The 21,997-nt window shown below is 43.0% G+C and overlaps 1 protein-coding gene across 1 annotated transcript in view; it reads right to left on the bottom strand.

Annotated features, from left to right (window-relative positions):
* Positions 1-376: 376 nt before the first annotated feature.
* COPRS (coordinator of PRMT5 and differentiation stimulator) overlaps positions 377-21,997 on the bottom strand; it is a 31,191-nt gene continuing 9,570 nt past the window's right edge. The window contains exon 6 of the transcript XR_005017721.1: positions 377-463. The gene's annotated coding sequence lies outside the window, so the exon portion shown is untranslated. The remainder of the gene's footprint in view (positions 464-21,997) is intronic.

Genomic DNA, 21,997 nt, shown 5'->3' with positions numbered 1-21,997 from the left:
TGTGGACCTGTTTGTGAACTCAAGTGAAGAACTCACCAAGATTATTTTAACATTGTAAAGAAACACTGGAAAGACTTAATAAAAGGTTCACTTAAGTAGTTCGTCAAACCACATTAGCAATCATTCCATAACAAATAAATTGACCTGGCTAGAAGAACTGATTTTGGAAATAGCTTCAGACGGTCTTGACACAAAAATCTGTTGAAGAGGAGGCACATATATATCATTCTGATTAGAAATTCACTTTTAGTCTCCAATTCAATCAAGGCAGGCAGGTATTAGTCAGAGAAACACTAGTTGCTATAATAGATGAACTCCAGCATGTCAGCGGCTTAATATGGTAGGAATTTATTTCTCACCGCAGTTAATCTCAGTGTTCCTGGTGGACAGCAGCTTTTCTCCATGTGGTAACACAGGAACCCAAGCTCCTTCCATCTTGTGGCCCTACCATCCCCTGGGGCCTCTTTATGGCAAGTGGAAAGAAAACAAAAAAGTGGAAAAGTTTCATTGCTTCTTAAAAGTTGACCCACAAGCATCACACATCACTTCCACTCACATGTCATTGATGAGAACAAGTCACATGGCTATAGTGGAAGTAAGACTGGGAGAAAATATTTGCAACAAATACATTTGATGAAGTTCTTTAAAGTTCTGTGTCTAGACTATATTAAATATATTATGAAGAATATATTATACATAATAATATATAGAATTTAAACTCAGAATATATAAAGAACTCATAATTCAATAAGACAAACAATTGAGTTAGAAAACAGCAAAAGATTTGAATAGACACCTCATCAAAGAAGATATACAGATGGCAAATAAACACATGAAAAGATGAAAAGATGCTCAACATCATTGGTCGTCAGGGAAACTCAAACTAAAACCACAATTAGATCCCACTATACACCACTAGAATGGCTAAAATTAAGAAGACTGAGTATCCCAAATGTCGGCAAGGATGTGGAGCTACTGGAACTCACATGCAAGGCCAGTCAGAATGTAAAATGGTACAAACTCTCTAGAAAACAGTTTGGAAGTTTTCTTATCTATAAGGTGTTTAACTTTTTAAAGTTATGTATACCACTGGACCCAACTATTTTATTTTATTTTTATTATTATTCTTTTGGCTGCATAGGGTCTTTGTTGCTGTGCGCGGGCTTTCTCTAATTGCAGCAAGTGGGGTCTACTCTTCGTTGTGGTGCGCGGCCTTCTCATTAAGGTGGCATCTCTTGTTGTGGAGCACGGGCTCTAGGTGCGCGGGCTTCAGTAGTGGCGCACCGGCTTAGTTTCTCCACGGCATGTGGGATCTTCCTGGACCAGGGATCGAACCTGTGTCCCCTGCATTGGCAGGCAGATTCTTAACCACTGCGCCACCAGGGAAGTCCCCCCAACTATTTTAGAGTATACATTTTTTCAGAAATACATGGAACATTTAAGAAATTTAATTATATTCAGGTCTTAACAAATTTCAAAAGTTTGATATCCTGTAGACCACTTTTTCTGACAAGAGTACAATTAAATTTGAACTCAATTACAAACAGAAAACTAGGGGGAATAAACGTGTTTGGAAATTAAGAGGCATATTTTTTAAAGTCATGGGTTAAATAATATATCAGTGGAAATTTTAAAAATACTTAGAATTCTACAATAACAACAGTACTACATGTTAAAACTTATAGAGTTTACCTAACGCATTACTGTGCTAGTAGGAAATGTATAATTTTATATGTTTTTTTTACATAATAAGTTTTTTAAAATAGATAGAAAAACTAATAGTAGAACAAACCCAAAGAAAGTTGGAAGAAAGGGAATTATATAAATAAGAGCAGAGAATAATGAAATATAAAATAAACATACACAGAAGGATCAACAAAACCAAAACTATGGGGTTTTTTTTTTTCCTTTTTTCTTGGCCACACTGTGTGGCATATGGGATATGGAATCTTAGTTGCGTGGCACGTGGGATCTTAGTTCCCCAGCCAGGGATTGAACCTGCTCCCCTTGCATTGGAAGCACAAAGTCTTAACCACTGGACCACCAGGGAAGTCCCAAAATTATGTTATTTTAAAAGATTAATAACACTAACAAACCTCTGTCAAAATTGATCAAGAAAAAAATAACAGAAGGCATAATATTAGGAATGAAAAATGGCATATAACTGCAGGTGCCACATAGATTGAAAAGATGGAGAATATTATATACAATTTTATGCCAATAAGTTTGAAAACAGAAACATATGGACAAATTCCTAGAAAAATAAGCTGACTCAAGAAGAAATTTAAAATCTGAATAATCCTATAACCATTAAAGAAATTGAATTAGGGACTTCCCTGGTGGTCCAGTGGGTAAGATCCCGTGCTCCCAATGCAGGGGGCCTGGGTTCAATCCCTGGTCAGGGAACTAGATCCTGCATGCATGCTGCAACTAAGAAGCCTGCATGCCGCAACTAAGAAGTCTGCATGCTGCAACTAAAAGATCCCGCATGCCGCAACTAAGACCTGGCGCAGCTAAAATAAATAAATAATAAATATTAGAGAATAAAGACACAGACCTACTAGAGAATGGACTTGAGGATATGGGGAGGGGGAGGGGTGAGATGTGACAGGGTGAGAGAGTGTCATGGACATATATACACTACCAAATGTAAAACAGATAGCTAGTGGGAAGCAGCCGCATAGCACAGGGAGATCAGCTCGGTGCCTTGTGACCACCTAGAGGGGTGGGATGGGGAGGGTGGGAGGGAGGGAGATGCAAGAGGGAAGAGATATGGGAACATATGTATATGTATAACTGATTCACTTTGTTATAAAGCAGAAACTAACACACCATTGTAAAGCAATTATACTTCAATAAAGATGTTTAAAAAAAAAAACCCACAAAGACAGTGAAAAAAAAAAAAAAGAAGAAGAAAGAAAGAAATTGAATCAGTAGTTTAAAATCTCACCACAAAGAAAACGCCAGGTCCAGACGGTTTTATTAGTAACTTCTATCATTCAAGGAACAAATAACTCCAATATTTAAACTCCAATATTAACTCTTTAAAATTACAGTAAAGGAAGAAACACTCCCCAATTTATTTTATATTAAAATTAATACCAAAACTGATATGAACAGTGCACGAAAGAAAAATTATGAGACAATTTCACTGACAAACATAGACACAAAACTCTTCTTAAAAAATTAGCAAACAATTCCAGCAATGTATAAAACAATCTTGACCAAGTTCAGCTTATTGCAGGAATCCAAGATTGTTTTAATGTTAGAAGACCAATTCATATAATTCAAAGATTTAAAGGAGAAAAATGATATGATCATCTCAGTAAATGGAAAATTTTTGATAAATTTAAATATTCATTCATGAAAAAAATATTTTAAAAATCCTTAGAAATCTAGTAGAATTTCCTCAACCCTTAAAGAGTATCTACAGAAAATTGGCAACAAAAATCCTATTTAATGTGAAACATTGAATGTTTTCCCTTTGAGGCCAAGAAAAGAATGTCGGCTAACATTTTCATTCAGCACTGTATTGGAGGAAGAGAGCTAAAGGTATAAGGATTGGAAAACAATAAATCAAACATTCAATATTCATATATATTATCGCTACATGGAAAACACAAAAATCTATAGAGAAATTATTCGTTTTAATAAGATTTCAGCAAGTTGGCTGAATAAGAAATTAATACACAAAAGTCAATGAATTTCTACAATCAGTAACAAATAAAAAAGTAATTATTAAAAAGATAATCATGCCAAAAATATAAACTGAAATGAATAAATCTAACAAAAACTATGTAAGTGCTTTATGGAGAAAATTATAAAATTCTTTTGAAAAACATTAAAGATCTAAATAAATGGGGAGGTTCATGGGTACTTTTTAATTTTAATATACTTTTCTTCTAAAATGCTCAAAATTAACTCTTTGGAAACATATAAAAACTATTTTAATTTTTAAATATTTTTATTATATTCATTCAAACATCGCTGGCCCATCTACAGGGTATCCAGACAGAAACAATTATGATTAAATTCGGTCATATTTACTACATTGCCAATTTCAGTAACAGGAATTACATAGCTGTACACGTATTTTTATATACATTTACACATATGTATTTTTTGATCTTGCCATTAAGAAGGTGCATTTGTCAAGGTAGAAGGATGGAATACATGTAGCACTTTGTTAGCCTGATTCACAACTTTTAAATATTTGGACAGATGGTATGTGGGCCTCCTTTTGCCTTCTTGTCATGGGATCCTCTGACATTAGGGGCAGGCCTGATAAGAGGTATTGTGGTGGTCCTGGCTGTGGGCAAGGAACCCATTTCTGGTTTCCGCAGACTGTCTCAGCGGGCGCCAGCCCAGGTGAGTCAGGATATCTGTCCTGTTTGGAAACGTCAATCAAACTCCATGAAACTGGTTCCTGGAAGGAAGCTAGTGGACCTTCAGGGCAAACCTACTCAAGCTGCCAAGAGGGAAACAAGCATTCAAAGCCTCTCACTCTGGGGCTATGTTGAGTCAGGGCTGGAAGACGGGCGTTTGTTGCAGGAGGTTCTAGAGACGAGGCTGGGGATCACAAAAAGGAGACAGAAAAGCCATTGCTCCTTTCTGTCTGTGCATGAGCAAAGCTGAAATTCATCCAACAAATATTTCCAGAGTGCTAATCGTGGTCATCATCATCAAAATAGCTAAGATATATTAAGCACTTATGTCCCGGGACCTGGTGAGGTGACTTTTACATATAACCATGTACAATACATGTTATACACAACAGTCAGATGAATGGGGTAGTAGTATTTTCCCAGTTTTACAGATGAGGAAACGGAGGCTTGATGTTAAGTGACTTATCCAGGGTCATAAAATTTGTACATGACAGAGCTAGGATTTGAATCAGGAGAAACCTGGGTGAATCTGGAGAAACTTGAGTCTACACATTGGGCCATAAGCCAGTACCAAAGTTATAGAAGTGAGTCATGGTCTACTGGGAATGTCAAATATGCACATAGATGTGTTTTGATACCTCAACTTGGATAAAACTAGATGATCACGAAGGACATCTAAATGAAGCAAAGTTAATGACCTGGGAGTGATGGGGCATGTTGGAAGTACAGTGAGGGGTCTATCAGACTCTAGAAAAGAAACACACAGAAACAGCATGGGTGAGTAGTAACCAAGTTAGCTTAATATTGGATTGTGGAGGACTTCTAATGCCTAGTTAAAGGAGTTTGGACTTTATCTTCCAGTTAATGGTAAGGTAGAGGAGTGACAAACAGCCTTAAGATTCATTTGTCTCCTCTGTGTTGGGTGAATGCAGTAGACACAACCAATGACAAGATGACCAGTGGACCAGTGAGGAAGCCCATGGCACACAATGACGTGGCCTTATGGTGGGTGTTGGCCATCAGATAGGGAGAAAGGAATGGTTACAATGAGCTTGGCAAAGAAAGGATGGATAGGGCTTGCAGCTGTTTAGCTGGCCAAGGGAAACTAGTTAAGATTAAGACCAGGAATAATACTAGGGTACTACCAGGAATGCAACGTAGCCTCTAAAAATGATAGTTATGAACACTACATAGCAATTCAAGGAAATGCTTAAAAGGGTAAGTGAAAGGACCAGAATTTTTACATTCACACGTACCTATGATTACAAATCTCTTTTTAAAGCCCCAGAAAAAATACGCCCGAACAAATTAAGTGAATCATCCTATCCCAAAATCTTATTTCTACTCGGTTAGTGTTATGGAGTGAACTGTGTTTCCCCCGCCTAAAATTTGTATGTTGAAGCCCTAACCCCCAGTGTAACTGTATTTGGAGATAGGGCCTTTAAAGAGGTAATTAAGGTTAGATGAGGTCATGAGGGTGGGGCCCTGATCCTATAGGACTGCTGACCTTATAAGAAGGGGAAGAACACCAGAGTTCTCCCTGTGCACACAAACAAAGAAAAGCCCATGCGAGCACAGAGCAGGAAGGCACCATCTACAAGCTGGGGAGAGAGGCCTCACCAGAAGCTAATACCACCTACACCTTGATCTTGGACTCCCAGCCTCCAGAGCTATGAGGAGATACATTTCTGTTGTTTAAGCTACCGAGTCTGTGGTATTTTGTTATAACAGCACAAGCAGACTATTGTAATACAGTTAGCCAGCCAGTCACCAAATCCTGTCAACTCTTTTTTTTTTTTTTAATAAATTTATTTATTTATTTTTGGTTGTGTTGGGTCTTCGTTGCTGTGCTTTCTCTAGTTGTGGCGAGCTCGGGCTACTCTTCGTTGCTGTGCGCGGGCTTCTCCTTGTGGTGGCTTCTCTCGCTGTGAAGCCCAGGCTCTAGGCACGCGGGCTTCAGTAGTTGTGGCACGCAGGCTCAGTAGTTGTGGCTCTCGGGCTCTAGAGCGCAGGCTCAGTAGTTGTGGCACACGGGCTTAGTTGCTCCGCGGCATGTGGGATCTTCCCGGACCAGGGCTCGAACCCATGTCCCCTGCATTGGCAGGCAGATTCTTAACCACTGTGCCACCAAGGAAGTCCCCTGTCAACTCTTACCTTTGCAATTCTTGCTTTCTTCCTCACCATGTCCACTGCCAGCGTAGCTCAAGATCATCTTGTGCCCAGATGATGCAATCGACTCTCTTATCTTTGACTTTGTACTTCCTGACTTGCTTCTTTTTTTTTTTTTCACATTCATTCTTTGGTCCTAGTTTAATCCACTTTTTCCTCAGAAATTGACAAGCATCCCTACTGCACATCACAGTTACTAAAGAACTTTTAAAACAGTTGTAATTGCTTTCTTGATCTTTTCTAAATAGCTCCAATCATATCAGTTATTTTGCATGTAAAGCATTTTGAATCTCTTTAATGATCCAACCTGTTCTCCTTTTTATGTGCTTCTGATTGGCAAACACCCTCTTCAATTACAGCACTTATTAATGAATATGATTTTCAGAGTATGGTTTTACGAGTATAGATTAGAGTTTACATAAGACTTTTCTCCATCTATATCATGTTAAAAAATATGAGTACATCCTTGCTCCCAGTCCAAATCAGTTAGACTCTAATACTCTTCTGCATCCATTTTTATTTATTTTAATGGCCTTTTCCTCATCTATAGTTTTTTTTATTTTTAATTTTTTTTTTTTTACAGTAGGTTCTTGTTGGTTATCTACTTTAAATATAGCAGTGTGTACATGTCAATCCCAAACTCCCAATAAATCCCTCCCCTGCACCCTTCCCTCCTGGTAACCATACGTTTGTTCTCTAAGTCTGTGAGTCTGTTTCTGCTTTGTAAATAAGTTCATTTGTATCTTTTTTTTAGATTCCGCATAAAAGCAATATCATAGGATATTTGTCTTTCTCTGTCTGACTTATTTCACTTAGTATGACAATCTCCAGGGTTATCCATGTTGCTGCAAATGGCATTATTTCATTCTTTTTAATGGCTGAGTAATATTCATTGTATATATGTACCACATATATACAATGACTTGCTTCTCATATTCCCAGCCACCGATCCCTACCTTGCCCCCTCCTGACTATCATCTCAAACATCTGAAATGTTTGCATCTGATGCCTGGTATTTTCCTCTAGTACCAACCCTTGGCTCCCTCTTTCCAGAACTCCCTGCACTCACCTCAAAGGTGCAAGTTCTCTGACCTCTCCAGGTGAATTAGACTTTTGCATTGTAAGTGCCCTTCATGCACATGTGTCAGTAATATCGGTAGGATCTATTCCTAGCCGTGAAATTTTGCTAGGGCAGCTGATGCGTTTTAAAATGTACACTTTAAATTTTGATAGACACCATCAGATGGTCTTCTATAGGACTTGTACCAGATTAAACTCTACCCAAACACATATAAAAGAACCTGTTTCCCCATACCATCATCAGCACAGTCTTAACCATGTCTTTGATCTTTGACAGACTGAAAGGTAAAAATAGTATTCCACTTTTGTTTTAATATAAATCTTTCTGATGACAAAGGCTGAGTCATCCATTTCAGACAAGCACTCAAATAGCCGGCATGAAGACAGTCTCTTTCCACGTTTCCTGCCTCATCTCTGTGGGTCTTTCCTTAGCTCCACATTCCCAGACTTCTGTTGCAGACAGAATTTTCCACATGGAGGGGAAGAGGACCACCACAGCCTTAAGCCTACATCATCCCAGCTTACCAAACACACTTCGTTCTCCCAGCACCCATAGGTCAAATTCCAGGAAGGAATGTGACTGGCCTTTCTTGGGTCAAGTGTTTGCTCCTGAGTCGGTCACTCTGGCCAAGAGGAAAGGAGATTCCACTAGGCCAGGGCTAGGTCATGATACAGTAGTTTGCAAGAGCAAGAGAAGCCCCTATTATCAGAAGAGGAAAGAGGTATTGAGCAGATAAAAACAAATGTCTCCTCTTCCAGGTAACACCTGCGCTGATGGAACCCAGCACACAGGGCACCTTCCCCAGTGTCACGCTCACTGACTTTGCCACATCCCAGCAGGAATGAATCGGATGGCACCGCCCCCCAAGAAAGAGCCCGGCATGCTGTGCTGCCCATCTCCGGGGCCATAGGTAACCTATTCTGCTTGGTAATCCAGGAGAGGAGCATTTGAGCTCTTCTTGGAACAACGGGAATGTTTTTCTACTAACAGTGATTTGTACAAACTTGGCAGTGGGGTTTTACAGAGAAAGGAAAACAGACACTGACATCTCTGATGCGAAACTGTGAGTCCTCCCAGAACAAAGCTGAGCCTCGGTTGGACAGGAAGTATTGGGGTTTGTGATGCAAAGAAGGAAAGTCTGCTGGCTTTAAAGGTTAGGCTAACACTGGTTTAGAGCACAAAGTAAGTCTGCAGAAGCTGCGTCCTGGGGGATCCTTTAAATAAGACAAGCCAATGCTGGCAATGGAAAAGTGAATTGGGCACACGTGTACATTGTTGGTGGGACTGTAAACTAGTATAAGCCTTTCCAAGAGCAATTTGGCAATCCTGTCTCTAAAATGCCAATACCCTTTGACCCACAAATTTCATTTTCAAGAATCCACTCCAAGAAAACAATACAAAGTGCTGAAGACGCTTTATACAAAAAAGATGTTCACTATGCTTATTATTTATAACAGTGAAAGTTTAGAAAAAACATAAAGTAACTGTTAGATACATTATGGTAAATCCTCCCCCTGGGATATTTCTCAGTAATTAAAAGCGAAGTCTAGTCAGTTCACAGAAAACAAAATATAAGTGGCTTTGAAAGATTATTCAGGGCTCCCCTGGTGGCGCAGTGGTTAAGAATCCACCTGCCAATGCAGGGGACACGGGTTCAATCCCTAGTCTGGGAGGATCGTGCATACCGTGGAGCAACTGAGCCCATGCGCCACAACTACTGAGCCTGCACTCTAGAGCCCGCGAGCCACAACTACTGAGCCCACACGCCACAACTACTGAAGCCCACGAGCCTAGAGCCCGTGCTCCATAACAAGAGAAGCCACGGCAATGAGAAGCCCGCGCACCGCAACAAAGAGTAGCCCCTGCTCGCCACAACTAGAGAAAGCCCGCGTGCAGCAACAAAGACCCAACGCAGCCAAAAATAAAAATAAATTAAAAAAATAAATTCATAAAAAAAAGATTATTCAGCCTTTCTCATGAAAAAAAAATTATGCTAAACGTGGAATTTTTACCTTCCAGTTTGTCAAAGATCAAAGACATTGTTAACACTCTGTGCTGGTGATGGTATGGAGAAACAGGAACTTTTTTTTTTTTTAACTTATTTATTTTATTTATTTTTTGGCTGCGTTGGGTCTTTGTTGCTGTGCGCGCTGGCTTTCTCTAGTTGCGGCGAGCGAGGGCTACTCTTCGTTGCAGTGCGCAGGCTTCTCATTGCGGTGGCCTCTCTTGTTGCGGAGCACAGGCTCTGGCGCGTGGGCTGCAGTAGTTGTGGCACGCGGGCTTCAGTAGTTGTGGCTCGTGGGCTCCAGAGCGCAGGCTCAGTAGTTGTGGCTCACGGGCTTAGTTGCTCTACTCCATGTCCCCTGCATTGGCAGGCGGATTCTTTTAATTTTATTTTATTTATTTATTTATGGCTGTGTTGAGTCCTCGTTTCTGTGTGAGGGCTTTCTCTAGTTGTGGCAAGCGGGGGCCACTCTTCATCGCGGTGCACGGGCCTCTCACCACCGCGGCCTCACTTGTTGCGGAGCACAGGCTCCAGACGCGCAGGCTCCGTAACTGTGGCTCACGGGCCCAGCTGCTCTGCGGCATGTGGGATCTTCCCAGACCAGGGCTCGAACCCGTGTCCCCTGCATTGGCAGGCAGACTCTCAACCACTGCGCCACCAGGGAAGCCCGGAAACAGGAATTTTTTTTTTTTTTTTTTTTTTTTTTGGCTGTGTTGGGTCTTCCTTGCTGCGTGCAGGCTTTCTCTAGTTGTGGTGAGCGGGGGCTACTCCTAGTTGCGGTGCGCGGGCCTCTCATTGCGGTGGCTTCTCTTGTTGCGGAGCACAGACAGGCTCTAGGCGTGCACACTTCACTAGTTGCGGCACGAAGGCTCAGTAGTTGTTGTTCGCGGGCTCTAGAGCACAGGCTCAGTAGTTGTGGCGCACGAGCTTAGATGCTCCGCGGCATGGGGGATCTTCCCGGACCAGGGCTCAAACCCGTGTCCCCTGCATTGGCAGGCGGATTCTTAATCACTGTGCCACCAGGGAAGCCCCGAAACAGGAACTTTTATATGTTATTGGGTAGAGTTTAATTGGGTACAAGTCCTATAGAAGGCAATCTGATGGTGTCTATCAAAATTTAACGGGTGTACATTTTAAAATGCATCAGCTGCCCTAGCAAAATTTCACTGCTACAAATTTATCCTACAGACGTTACTGACACGTGCATGAAGGGCAGCACTGTTGCTTGAAACACTGTCTATAGGAACCAAAGAAAGGAATAGTCTTCAGTAGCAGACTGGATAATATATTACGGTACATCCATGAAATATATTTTATCAGCCATTAAAAAGACCATGTCAAAATCATATGTGCTTTTGTGGGATGACTTCCAAGATACATTAAGTGAAACAGACAAGAAAGCAAGGTGCAAACTAGTATGTCTGGCACTCTATTATTTGTGTAGAAAAGCCCATTTAATGTTTGAATATGCATAGAATTTCTCTGGATACACAAGAAAATTATGACAATGGTTCCTCTGGAGAGGATGACTGAGGTCAAGGGTGGGAAAGAGACTTTTTATTGTACACCCTGCCCTATTCGAATTTTTTAAAATCGTGAGTATGTGTTTCCTTTTCAAAAAAAAAAGACAATAAAAATAATACAATACATAGGCTAAAAAAGGATGTCTATATATGTTTACAGTTATATAAATAAATATCTGTATTATAACAAGCAAAAAAAGAAATTAAAATTATTCATAGAGTATATTCAGTTATGTGAAAAGAGAAAAATGTTTAGAAGAAAATAAGGAAATGTACTAAAATGTTACCCTTGAAACTAAGAGTGAGTCATCTTTCAACTTTTTCTGTCGTTTCCAAAATGTGTTTAATAATCACATTTTACTCTTATAACAGAAAAAAATAAACTTTAAAAAACTGTTAAATTAAAATATAGTATCCATCCATCTTTATAGTCTAAATGCACAAGGTAAAATCAGGTGAGACAAGAGGTATTAACTTTTCAACTCCATGATTCTGCATTAATGAAGTTTGCTGTGGTTTACTAACTCCTTTTCACTTTTTTTGGGCTTGGCAACTGCTGCCGATAAAGACAAGACCTAGTTCATAAATCAGTCTCAAGAAAGCTGTATTTATAATACCCAGTACCAATGGATATGCAGTTGGATGAGCTTTTTCACACATTACTGCATTCAAATTGATACCACCTTTTTGGAAAGCAACTTGGCTACATGAATCTGAAGCTATAAAGAGTGTTTATGCCCCGTGACCCAGTAATTTGACTTCTGGAATCTTAAGGAAAAAACCTGAAATACCGGAGAAGTTTACACATAAAGGTCTTAATTAAGAATGGTATGCAATCATAAAAAATTACAATTACGAATAACATGTAGCAACATGGGGAAATGTTTATGATACAGCGTTAAGTGAAGGAAAAAGAATACAGAAAAGTCCATATCCTACTATTACAACTGCTTCATAAAATATGTGTGGAAAAATCCCAGAAGAGTTTTACACGAACATGGTCACAGTGCTTATGTTCAGGTGGTGGGACCTTGGGGGAATTCTTGATATTTTTCTCCTTTTCTCTTTTCCAAAATGTTTATAATGTATTTTTAATAATTTCAAATATGTAAAAATTTGAAGTCTGGGCTGTTTCACAGAAAATAATGACTCTCTATGTTATCATGTCTCTAGTTCCCTTAACTGAAAATAAAAGTCCTTCCTCTCATGTAATAATAACGGTCACTGATATTTATTAAGCAACTACTTTCTGCCAAGCTCTTTACACATTTTAGTTCAATGACTTCAGTGAAGTAGAAATTCTTATTATATACCATTTTGCAGATGGGGAAAACTGAGGCTCAGACTGGCTAAATGACACAAGCAAGAGGTGACAGCATCAGGATTCAAACCCACATCCTTCTAGCTTTAAACCCAGTTCTTTCCACCATTATATTGTCACAATAACTACCCAAAACAGTTCTCAGGGTCCAGGGTGTGCCAGGGAGAGTACTAATGCTTTACACACATTCTCTCATTTAATAACACTGTAGATGTAGATGGTGTCCTCATTTTACAAATGAGGAAACAGTGGCTGAGGGAGGTTAAGTCACCAGTACAGCTGGTAAGAGGCAGAATCGGGATTCTTTTTTTTTTTTTTTAATATATTTTTTGGCAGCACTGCAGGGCATATGGGATCTTACTACCCCAACCAAGGATCGAACCCACGCCCCGTGCAGTGGAAGCACAGAGTCTTGACCACGGGACCGTCAGGGAAGTCCCAGAACCGGGATTCTAACCCAAGTTGGCCTGTGTTGGGAACCATGACACTGTCGTGCCTTCCCACAACAAGGAAAAACCCAAACCCTCCAAGCCCAGGATGCAGGGTGCCATCCCTGGTGCAGCCACTGTCAGAAAGGAAGCACCTGGCAGGAAGGTGAATGCAACAGGAGGAGGTGGGCTCCCGGGGCTCCCCCGCTGGGCAGGGCCGGCTCTGCACGCACCGCACACCTGAGGCCCCCGGCTGGTTGAGCTGGCACTGTGCACAGACATCCGTGTGGCCTGGCCTGCGGCCAGCACACATGTCACGTCCTCCTGCCGGCGCTGACAGGGCTGGTGCTAATCTGCCCAAAGGCCTCAAGAAAAGCCCTTAAAGCTGTCTTTAAGGACTCCTGGTTCTGGGAGGTATGGGGAGACAACACTGCCTCCTCCATGCTGGAAAATTCCAGGGCCACCTGGCTTGGCAAGAGAAAGTGATGTCTAGCCTCCTTGACCCCCAGGAGCCAGAGGGCCCAGGACAAGGCTGAAGCCCTATGCCTGGACCCAGAGGCTGAGCCAACAATATGAGCCAGGGCTCCAACTCTCTGGGAAACAGGAAGTTCAGATCAGCCTGGGGGTGGTGGGAGGGGGGGACCAAACCAGAGGGACTCAGGCCAGAGGCCAAGTGAGACCAAGGGGCCTCTGAGATGTGGACACAGCTGAGTGGACAGACCAGCACCGAGGAGAGCTCTGAGGCTACGGAGTGTTAGGAACACTCACAGACTGCTGGGAGGAGTAGTGGACCCAAGTATTTGGAAGATAGTTTGGCATTACCCAGTACACACACACTCTATGAACAGGCAGTTCTACTCGTCATAATGCACCTGGAGAATCTCTTCCACCACATGGGCCCCAGGATGTTCACAGCAGCACTGCTCATAAAAACAAAAGCTGCAAACAGCCCAAACACCCGTGGACATGAGAATGGGTTAAAATATATATATTCTCTATTCAAGAACAGACTTGTGGTTGCCAACGGGGAGGTGGGTGGGGGAGGTGGGTGGGGGAGGGAGGGACTGGGAGTTTGGGGTTAGTAGATGCAAACTATTACATATAGGATGGATAAACAAGGTCCTACTCTATAGCACAGGGAACAATATTCAATATCCTGGGATAAACCATAATGGAAAAGAATACAAAAAAGAATGTATATATGTGCATAACTGAGTCACTTTGCTGTACAGCAGAAAGTAACACTTTGTAAATCAACTATACTTTAATTAAAAAATAAAAATAAAAAAATATATATTCTCTATTCATACAAGGGAATACTACATAGCCATAAAAATAAATATGCTATAACTTCATGAGTGAATCCCATAAACACAATGTTAAACAAATAAGGGAAATCACAATATAATATATACGGTGTGGTTTCATTTAATAGAAGTCCAAAAAACTCTCCAGACTAAACAATGTATTGATTGGGAAGGAGAAAAGGGGAAGGGGGGTTGCTGGCCAAGCCCTAAGCCTCTGTCTTCGGGACCTTCTTTTGGGGACCCAAGTTACCAGCACAAGGGCAGATCCTCACCCACAGACTCACCATGTCCATACTCTTGTCTCCACTACCCACCCAGCATCCGTGGCCCTTTTCCCGTGTGCAATGTCAGTCTCTTCCCTCCTCCCTGCCCCTCCCCCAGTCTCTGGGGAATTGATAAATTGCCCTTCATTTCATACTTCTTACCACTGGCATTCCACATTTGTCATCTCCTCTCCCAAACCAGACCCAGGGCCTGGCAGATCATTGAGAGCACACAGAAAGGCCACCTGAACTGGGAGCTTTCTCCCCTCACAGTCATGAGTTCCATCAAAACAGAGATGGTCTGTCAGTTAATGTGGAATCACAGAATCTTTGAGGCCACCCGCCCCTAAGCCCTTATTTTATCAGGTGAGAAGCTGAGGCCCAGGGGGTCCGTGTGATGTGACTGGTCTAAAATCACAGCTAGTTTGAAGGCAGGACCAAGGATTCCTGAACCCCAGTCTTTTCTCCTACAATGTGCTGTCTCCCTAAAGCTGACGTTGAATGGACTTCTGATTCTGGCCACAGAGCCAACTAGACACCCCAAACTACTTCCTGCTGAAACAGTCAAAAGGCTGGACAAAACATTTTCAGTCCTTTAAAGGCACCAAGTGAGCTGGCATAAAGGGTTAAGAATAGTCAGAGGCCAAAGAGGAAGGGAAAGCAGGAAACCGGAGAGAATGTAGAAGCTGGTTTTCTCCCTGAGGACCTGTGTCAAACCCACATGATCTTGAGCACTGGTTTCCAAGGCCTCACAGAGTGCGTGGACAAGGACACAAACCCCAGCCCGGTCAAGGTGAAGAATTAAATGGAGAGCTTCCCATAAGGCTGGGCCCCATCTTCAGTACAAGAGTGGGCGAGAAATAAACTCCTTTTCCCCCCAGAGGAGCAAGGAAAATTGCCCATGTTAAACACTGGAAGCAGGTGGGAAGGAAAACAATCAAACAAAAAACCTTTACCGTGAGAATTCTTTAACCACAAGCCAGCTCTTATATATATTCTTTAAAGATAAATTCTTTTTTTTTTTTTTTTTTTTTTGGCTGCACCGCACAGCATGCGGGATCTTAGTTCCCCAACCAGGGATTGAACCCGTGCCCCCTGCACTGGAAGTGCAGAGTCTTAACCACTGGACCGCCAGGGAAGTCCCAGCTTTTATATTTAAATTCAGAGATAGTGGGCAAAAATCCTCAAGCTGATTGAGCAAGACTCTGGGGGGGTGGGGGAGGCAAGAGAGTTAGCCGTAAGACTCTCTGGGACAGAGCATTCCGGGCAGGCAGAGGTGATCGCCAACTCAAAGGCCCTAAGGCAAACTCATGCCAGGCTTGTTCCAGGAACACGAGAAGGCCCAAGGGGCTGGGGTAGAGAGAGCCAAGGAGAAGTAGAAGGAGATGAAATCACAGGAATAACAGGAGACCAGGTTGGCCAAGGCCTGGCGTGCTGTCGTAAGACCTTGGACTCTTCCTCCAGAGTGTGGGTCCATTGGAGGAGTTTGAGCAGAGGATTAACGTGGTCTACCTTATGCACACAAGGATCACCCTGTGGCGATGGTAGCACAACAACATGAATGTACTTAACGCCACTGAACCATACCCGTTAAAATGGTAAATTTTATGTTATGTATATTTTACCACAATTTTTTTTAAAAAGATCACCCTGGCAGCTGCTGTGCTCATATGTGGAACGGAAGCTGGAACACCAAATAGGAAGACATTCCAGGAATCTAGGTGAGAAACGATGGCTCCAGCAAGGATGGCAGCAGGATAAAGGATGAGGTCATATTTTGGATGTGTTGGATGTCAGGTATCAAAAAAGGGAAGATCGTGGTGACGCCAAGGTTTCTGGCCTGAGCAATTGGAAGGACAAAGTTGCCATCGACTAAAGAGGGAACAGGTTTATAGGAGAACATAAGAGTTAAGTTTGGGGCTTACTGGGTTTGAGATATCTATTAAACATTCGGGTGGAAATGTCACGTGTTAGTGAAGATGTGGAGCAAGTAAAACTTTCACATATTTCTGGGGGAGTGAAAATTGCAACAACCTTGGAAAACCCTTTGGCAGCATCTATGACCCAGTGATTCCACTCCTAGGTATATGTCTGATAGCAAATCTCTACCTGTGTTCACCAAAAGACATGAACGAGAACGTTCATAACAGCATTCTTTGTAATAACCCAGAACTGGACATGACCCATCAACAATAGATTAGATAAAATTGATATATTCACATAATGACATTTTATTGAGCAATGTGAATGAGCGAGCTACTGCTATGCAGTAATGTGGATGAATCTCTTATTAGAGAATATAATCTTCACAAAGTACGAAGTCAGACAGAAAAAGAAGATGAATCTGATCCAGCAAACCCACTCCTGGGCATCTATCTGGAAAAAACGAAAACTCTGATTTGAAAAGATACATGCATCCCAATATTCATAGCAGCACTATGTACAATAGCCAAGACATGGAAGCAACCTAAATGTCCATCGACAGATGAATGGATAAAGAAAATGTGGTATACATGTACAACGGAATATTACTCAGCCATAAAAAAAGAATGAAATAATGTCATTTGCAGCTAAGTGAAGTAAGCCAGACAGAGAAAGACAAATATCATATATCATTTATATATGGAATCTAAAAAAAATGATACAGGGCTTCCCTGGTGGTGCAGTGGTTGAGAGTCTGCCTGCCAATGCAGGGGACACGGGTTCGAGCCCTGGTCTGGGAAGATCCCACATGCCGCGGAGCAGCTGGGCCCGTGAGCCACAATTACTGAGCCTGCGCGTCTGGAGCCTGTGCTCCGCAACAAGAGAGGCCGCGATAGTGAGAGGCCCGCGCACCGCGATGAAGAGTGGCCCCCGCTTGCCGCAACTGGAGAAAGCCCTCACGCAGAAACGAAGACCCAACACAGCCATAAATAAATAAATTTAAAAAAAAAAATAAAAAAATAAAAAAATAAAAAAAAAAATTAAAAAAATGATACAAATGAACTTATTTATAAAACAGAAATAGACTCACAGGCATAGAAAACAAACAAATGGTTACCAAAGAGGAAAAGGGGGGGAAGGGACAAAGTAGGAGTTTGGGATTAACAGATACACACTACTATATATAAAACAGATGAACAACAAGGACCTACTGTATAGCACAGGGAACTATATTCAGTATCCTGTAATAACTTGTAATGGAAAAGAATCTGAAAAAGAATATATATATATAACTGGATCACTTTGCTATACACCTGAAACACTGTAAATAAACTATACTTCAATTTAAAATAATTAATTAATTAATTTTTTAAAAAAGAATATGAATCATGTGCCCAATGTTAAAGTTTGAAAACAGACAAAATTGGTGTTCAAACAAAAATCTGTACACGAATGTTCATAGCAGCACTATTCATGATCGCCAAAAGGTGGAAACAACCCAAATGGCCATCAACTGATGAAAGGATACAGAAATGTGGTGTAGAAATACAACGGAATGTTATTCAGCCGTAAAGAAGGAATGAAGTACTGACACATGCTACAACATGGATGAACCTTGAAAACATTTTGCTAAGTGAGAGACACCAGACACAAAAGGCCATATATCGTGTGATTCCATTTATATGACATGTCCAGAATTGGCAAGTCCATAGAGACATAAAGCAGATTCGTGGTTGCCAGGGGCTGAGGAGAATGGGGGATGGGGAGTGACTGCTAATAGGTGTGGGGTTTCCTTTTGAAGTGATGAAAATGTTCTGAAACTAGGTCACGGGGATGGTTGCACAACACTGTGAGTGTACTAAATGCCACTGAATTGTATGCTTTGAAATGTTTAAGATGATAAATTTAAGTATTTTATGCAATAAGATGAAAAAGATAAAACTCATCTATGGTGTTATAAGTCGGGATGGTTGTTATTTTGGGGTGTAGAGAGGGGTAAGTGATTGGGAGGAAGACAGGGCTTCTGAGGTATTGATAATATTGCTTTTTTTCGAAAACCTAGATGGTAGTTACATGAGTGTGTTCATTTTGTAAAGATTCATTGAGCAAAAGAGACAAGTACAGACAATTCTCGCAAGGTGTTTTGCTGCAGAATAGGGCTGAGAAAGTGGGCAGGAGCTAGAGAGAGAAGTGGGATTACGGGAGGGTTGTTTTCAGATGGGAGAAATGATAGTGGTAAGGAGGGCGAAATAGATGATGTAGGAAAGGTAGGAGAGAATTGCTTAAGTGGTTCTGAGTAAGGGAGAGGAGAGAAGACCTCATGCATGCACAGGGGTTCTGCAGTGAGCCCATGATAGAAACTAGTAACAAGCAGGAAGCTGATCTCAGGGGTGTCAACGCTGGGGGGTGGGGAGCGCAGTGGTGAGTCTGTAGAAGTTCACTCCTGGCTTACTGCCAGGTTTATTGCCCCTCAATTTACCAGCGAGCACTCTGAGACTCAGGGAGAAAAGAGGATTGCTCACCGTCACACCACTGGGGCCAGGAGTGGAACCCAGGTCTCCCCAATGCCGCGTGCAGGACACCGCGCTGCCCACATGCCTCCAGTCAACCTTTCCACCGTTGAAAAGAGCGCTTCCTATCATTTGCCCTGAAACAACTTCTCAAAGTTTCAGGAGTACCCCCCTAGACTTCTAAGGACTCTGGGATTTGAGGAACAAGTCTGTTCCGCCTTGTGGATATGCCTTATCATAGAAAGGACTTTAGTTCTGTCCCCTCCGCAGCCTCCATCCTTCCCGGCTGGAGAATTCTCACTGTGGAGCTTGCCCTGATGGTAAAAAGCCCTTCATCACTCCATTGTTTGGCCCCTTTCCAGTTCTATTACGTCTTTCTTGGAATGCAGAGGCCATAACAACAGAAACCACAGTGGCTTCCATTTTGAAGAGCCTTTCGCAGGGACAAGGGCCCCATTTATGCATTCAAACCGATGGTCAGGGAGCCTGTGGTCTGCCCAAGGTCACACAGAGTGTCAACAATAGAGCCCAGCAGAGGAGAATTCCAATTGCTGTGATCTCTCCCCACACCCAACTGCCCGCATGCAGGACTCCAAATGGGCACATATTATCAGTCGGGAGGCATTCAGCAGCAAGCGACGGGGGAAAGTCACGTCAAAGCAGTAAGGAGGATTTATTGAATTGCATAACTGACAGTCCTGAAGCAGGCAGGCTTCCGGGGTTGGTCCATAGGGGCTCAATGATGTCATCATGGTCCCCATTTCATTGTCTTGCCACCCACAGAGGCTGTAGTGGGTTGAACGGCAGCCCCCCAAAAGATATGTCTCCCTCCTAACCCCTGGACCTGTGAATGTGACCTTATTGGGAAAAATGGTCTTTGTAGATGCAATTAAGTTAAGGATCTTGTGATGACATCATCCTGGATAACCCAGGTAGGCCCTAAATCCGATGACAAGTATCCTAACAAGAGGCAGAAGAGAATAGGAGAGGCTTGTGAAGGGGAGGCAGTGCCTGGGCTGAGCAGCTACAAGCCAAGGATTCCGGCAGCCACCGGAAGCTGAAGGGATTAAGGAACAGAATCTCCCCTAGAGCCTCTGGAGGGGGCACAGCCCTGCCGATAACTTGATTTTGAACTTCTGGACTCCAGAACTGCGAGAAAATAAGTTTCTGTTGTCTTAAGCCACCAAGTTCATGGTTATTTGTTAAGCAGGCCTAGGAGACTCATACAGAAGATGAGATATACAGGTCAACTTAGACCTGACCCCCATACCCCACCCCTACGTCCAGGGGTGGGGTTAGCTTTCCCCATGGTCCATGAGAGACACGAGGAAGGGGTGATCATCAAGAGGAGGGCAATGGATGTAAGGGAGGCAATCAGAGTGTCCACCCCACACACCATGTGCAAGAAGGTTCCATCTCCTGAGCATCTGCTCTCCGAGCATAGGAAAGACAGAGGGTGCCCTGTACGTGTGAGCTTCACAGGTGAAGTTCAAGGTGGAGGGCTACACAGCCCCGGGGAGTCCTCCAAACCCTGAGAGCAAAGTTGAACATCTGGAACAGGGAGCACCTTCCTCTTAAAATACTGGCTGTGAAAGGTCTTATGAATCTAAAGATCATTCACTCATAAGAGACTGTTTCATCCACCTGGTTGCCCAAGCCAGGACGGACCTCAAGCTCATCCCAGACTCTTTCCTGTCTCTCGCTCTACCCTTACAGCCAATCTGTCCCCACTTCTATAAATAGTCCCAATCTGTTCGTTCCCCTCCATCTCCATAGCTATCACCCTAGTTTAGGTCCCCATCCTCTCTTACTAGATTACAGCCCCGACTGACCTCCCTGGCTTGAGTCTCAGCCTCCTCCCACCAGTTTCCACCAGGAACTAGAAAGTTCTTCCGAAAGTGAAAATCTGCCCAGGACACGTTCCTGCTAAGACCCCTGCAAGCCCCTTGGCATAGCTTCCAAGGACTCTTGCTTACCTGACCATCCCTCACCATGTCCCCAAACACACAAGACCTCTCACACCTGGGGGCCTTTGCACACACAGCTCCCTCTGCCTGGGCGATCACCCATCCCACTTCCTGGCCAAGTCCTCCAGGACTCAGCTTCTAGGCTGTCTGCTTTGAGGGGTCTCCTTGACCTCCCACCCCTTCTTCTGGGTTCCCACCATACCCTGGGCTTTTGTAGTTCTCCTGTGCTAACATAAGGGTCCATTTATGTGCCATCAACTTCCCCCTAGACTCTGAGTTCCCTGAAAGCAGAAACCAGGTCCATCCTGAGTACACAGTATATAGCAGGTGTTCAGAAATAAATTGACGACTAAAGATCAAATCTACACAGCAGGGCTTCCCTGGTGGCGCAGTGGTTAAGAACCTGCCTGCCAATGCAGGGGACACGGGTTCGAGCCCTGGTCTGGGAAGATCCCACATGCCGCGGAGCAACTAAGCCCGTGCGCCACAACTACTGAGCCTGCACTCTAGAGCCTGCGAGCCACAACTACTGAGCCTGCGTGGCACACCTACCGAAGCCCGTGCGCCTAGAGCCCATGCTCCGCAATGAGAAGCCCGCGCACTGCAATGAAGAGTAGCCCCTGCTCGCCGCAACTAGAGAAAGCCCGCGCGCAGCAACAAAGACCCAACGAAGCCAAAGATAAATAAAATAAATTAATTAATTAAAAATAAAAAGATCTACTCTCTTAAAAAAATATATATCTACACAGCAAGCATATATTAAGCACTTACTATATGCCAGACTCTGGGGTAGGTGCTGGGGTAGGGGAGAGGGGGATAATGATGACTCTTACCCTAAATTTCACAGTAACTTTTTCTGAGAAAACCCATCTATAAAATCAGGAGTAAATCCTGCCATGAACTCACAGGTGAGCTTGCCAACCAGTAGGAAGCCCACTGACAGGAAGGTAACCCCGAGCAAGCTCAGCATCTCCTCCAGGGCCCCTCACTCTTCCCTCCCCGTGGGTCACGCAGGAGACAGAGCGGCGATGGGTCTTTACTGCCACCTGCTGGAGGGATGGAATAACGCTACAGGCGGCAGCCAGGAGAAATTCAGGCGCCTGCCTTGGGTTGCC

The sequence above is a fragment of the Balaenoptera musculus genome, chromosome 20, assembly GCF_009873245.2.
Source record: "Balaenoptera musculus isolate JJ_BM4_2016_0621 chromosome 20, mBalMus1.pri.v3, whole genome shotgun sequence".
NCBI lineage: Eukaryota > Metazoa > Chordata > Mammalia > Artiodactyla > Balaenopteridae > Balaenoptera > Balaenoptera musculus.
The sequence above is the reverse complement of the archived record's forward strand: the minus strand, read 5'-3'. Positions and strand labels throughout refer to the sequence as shown.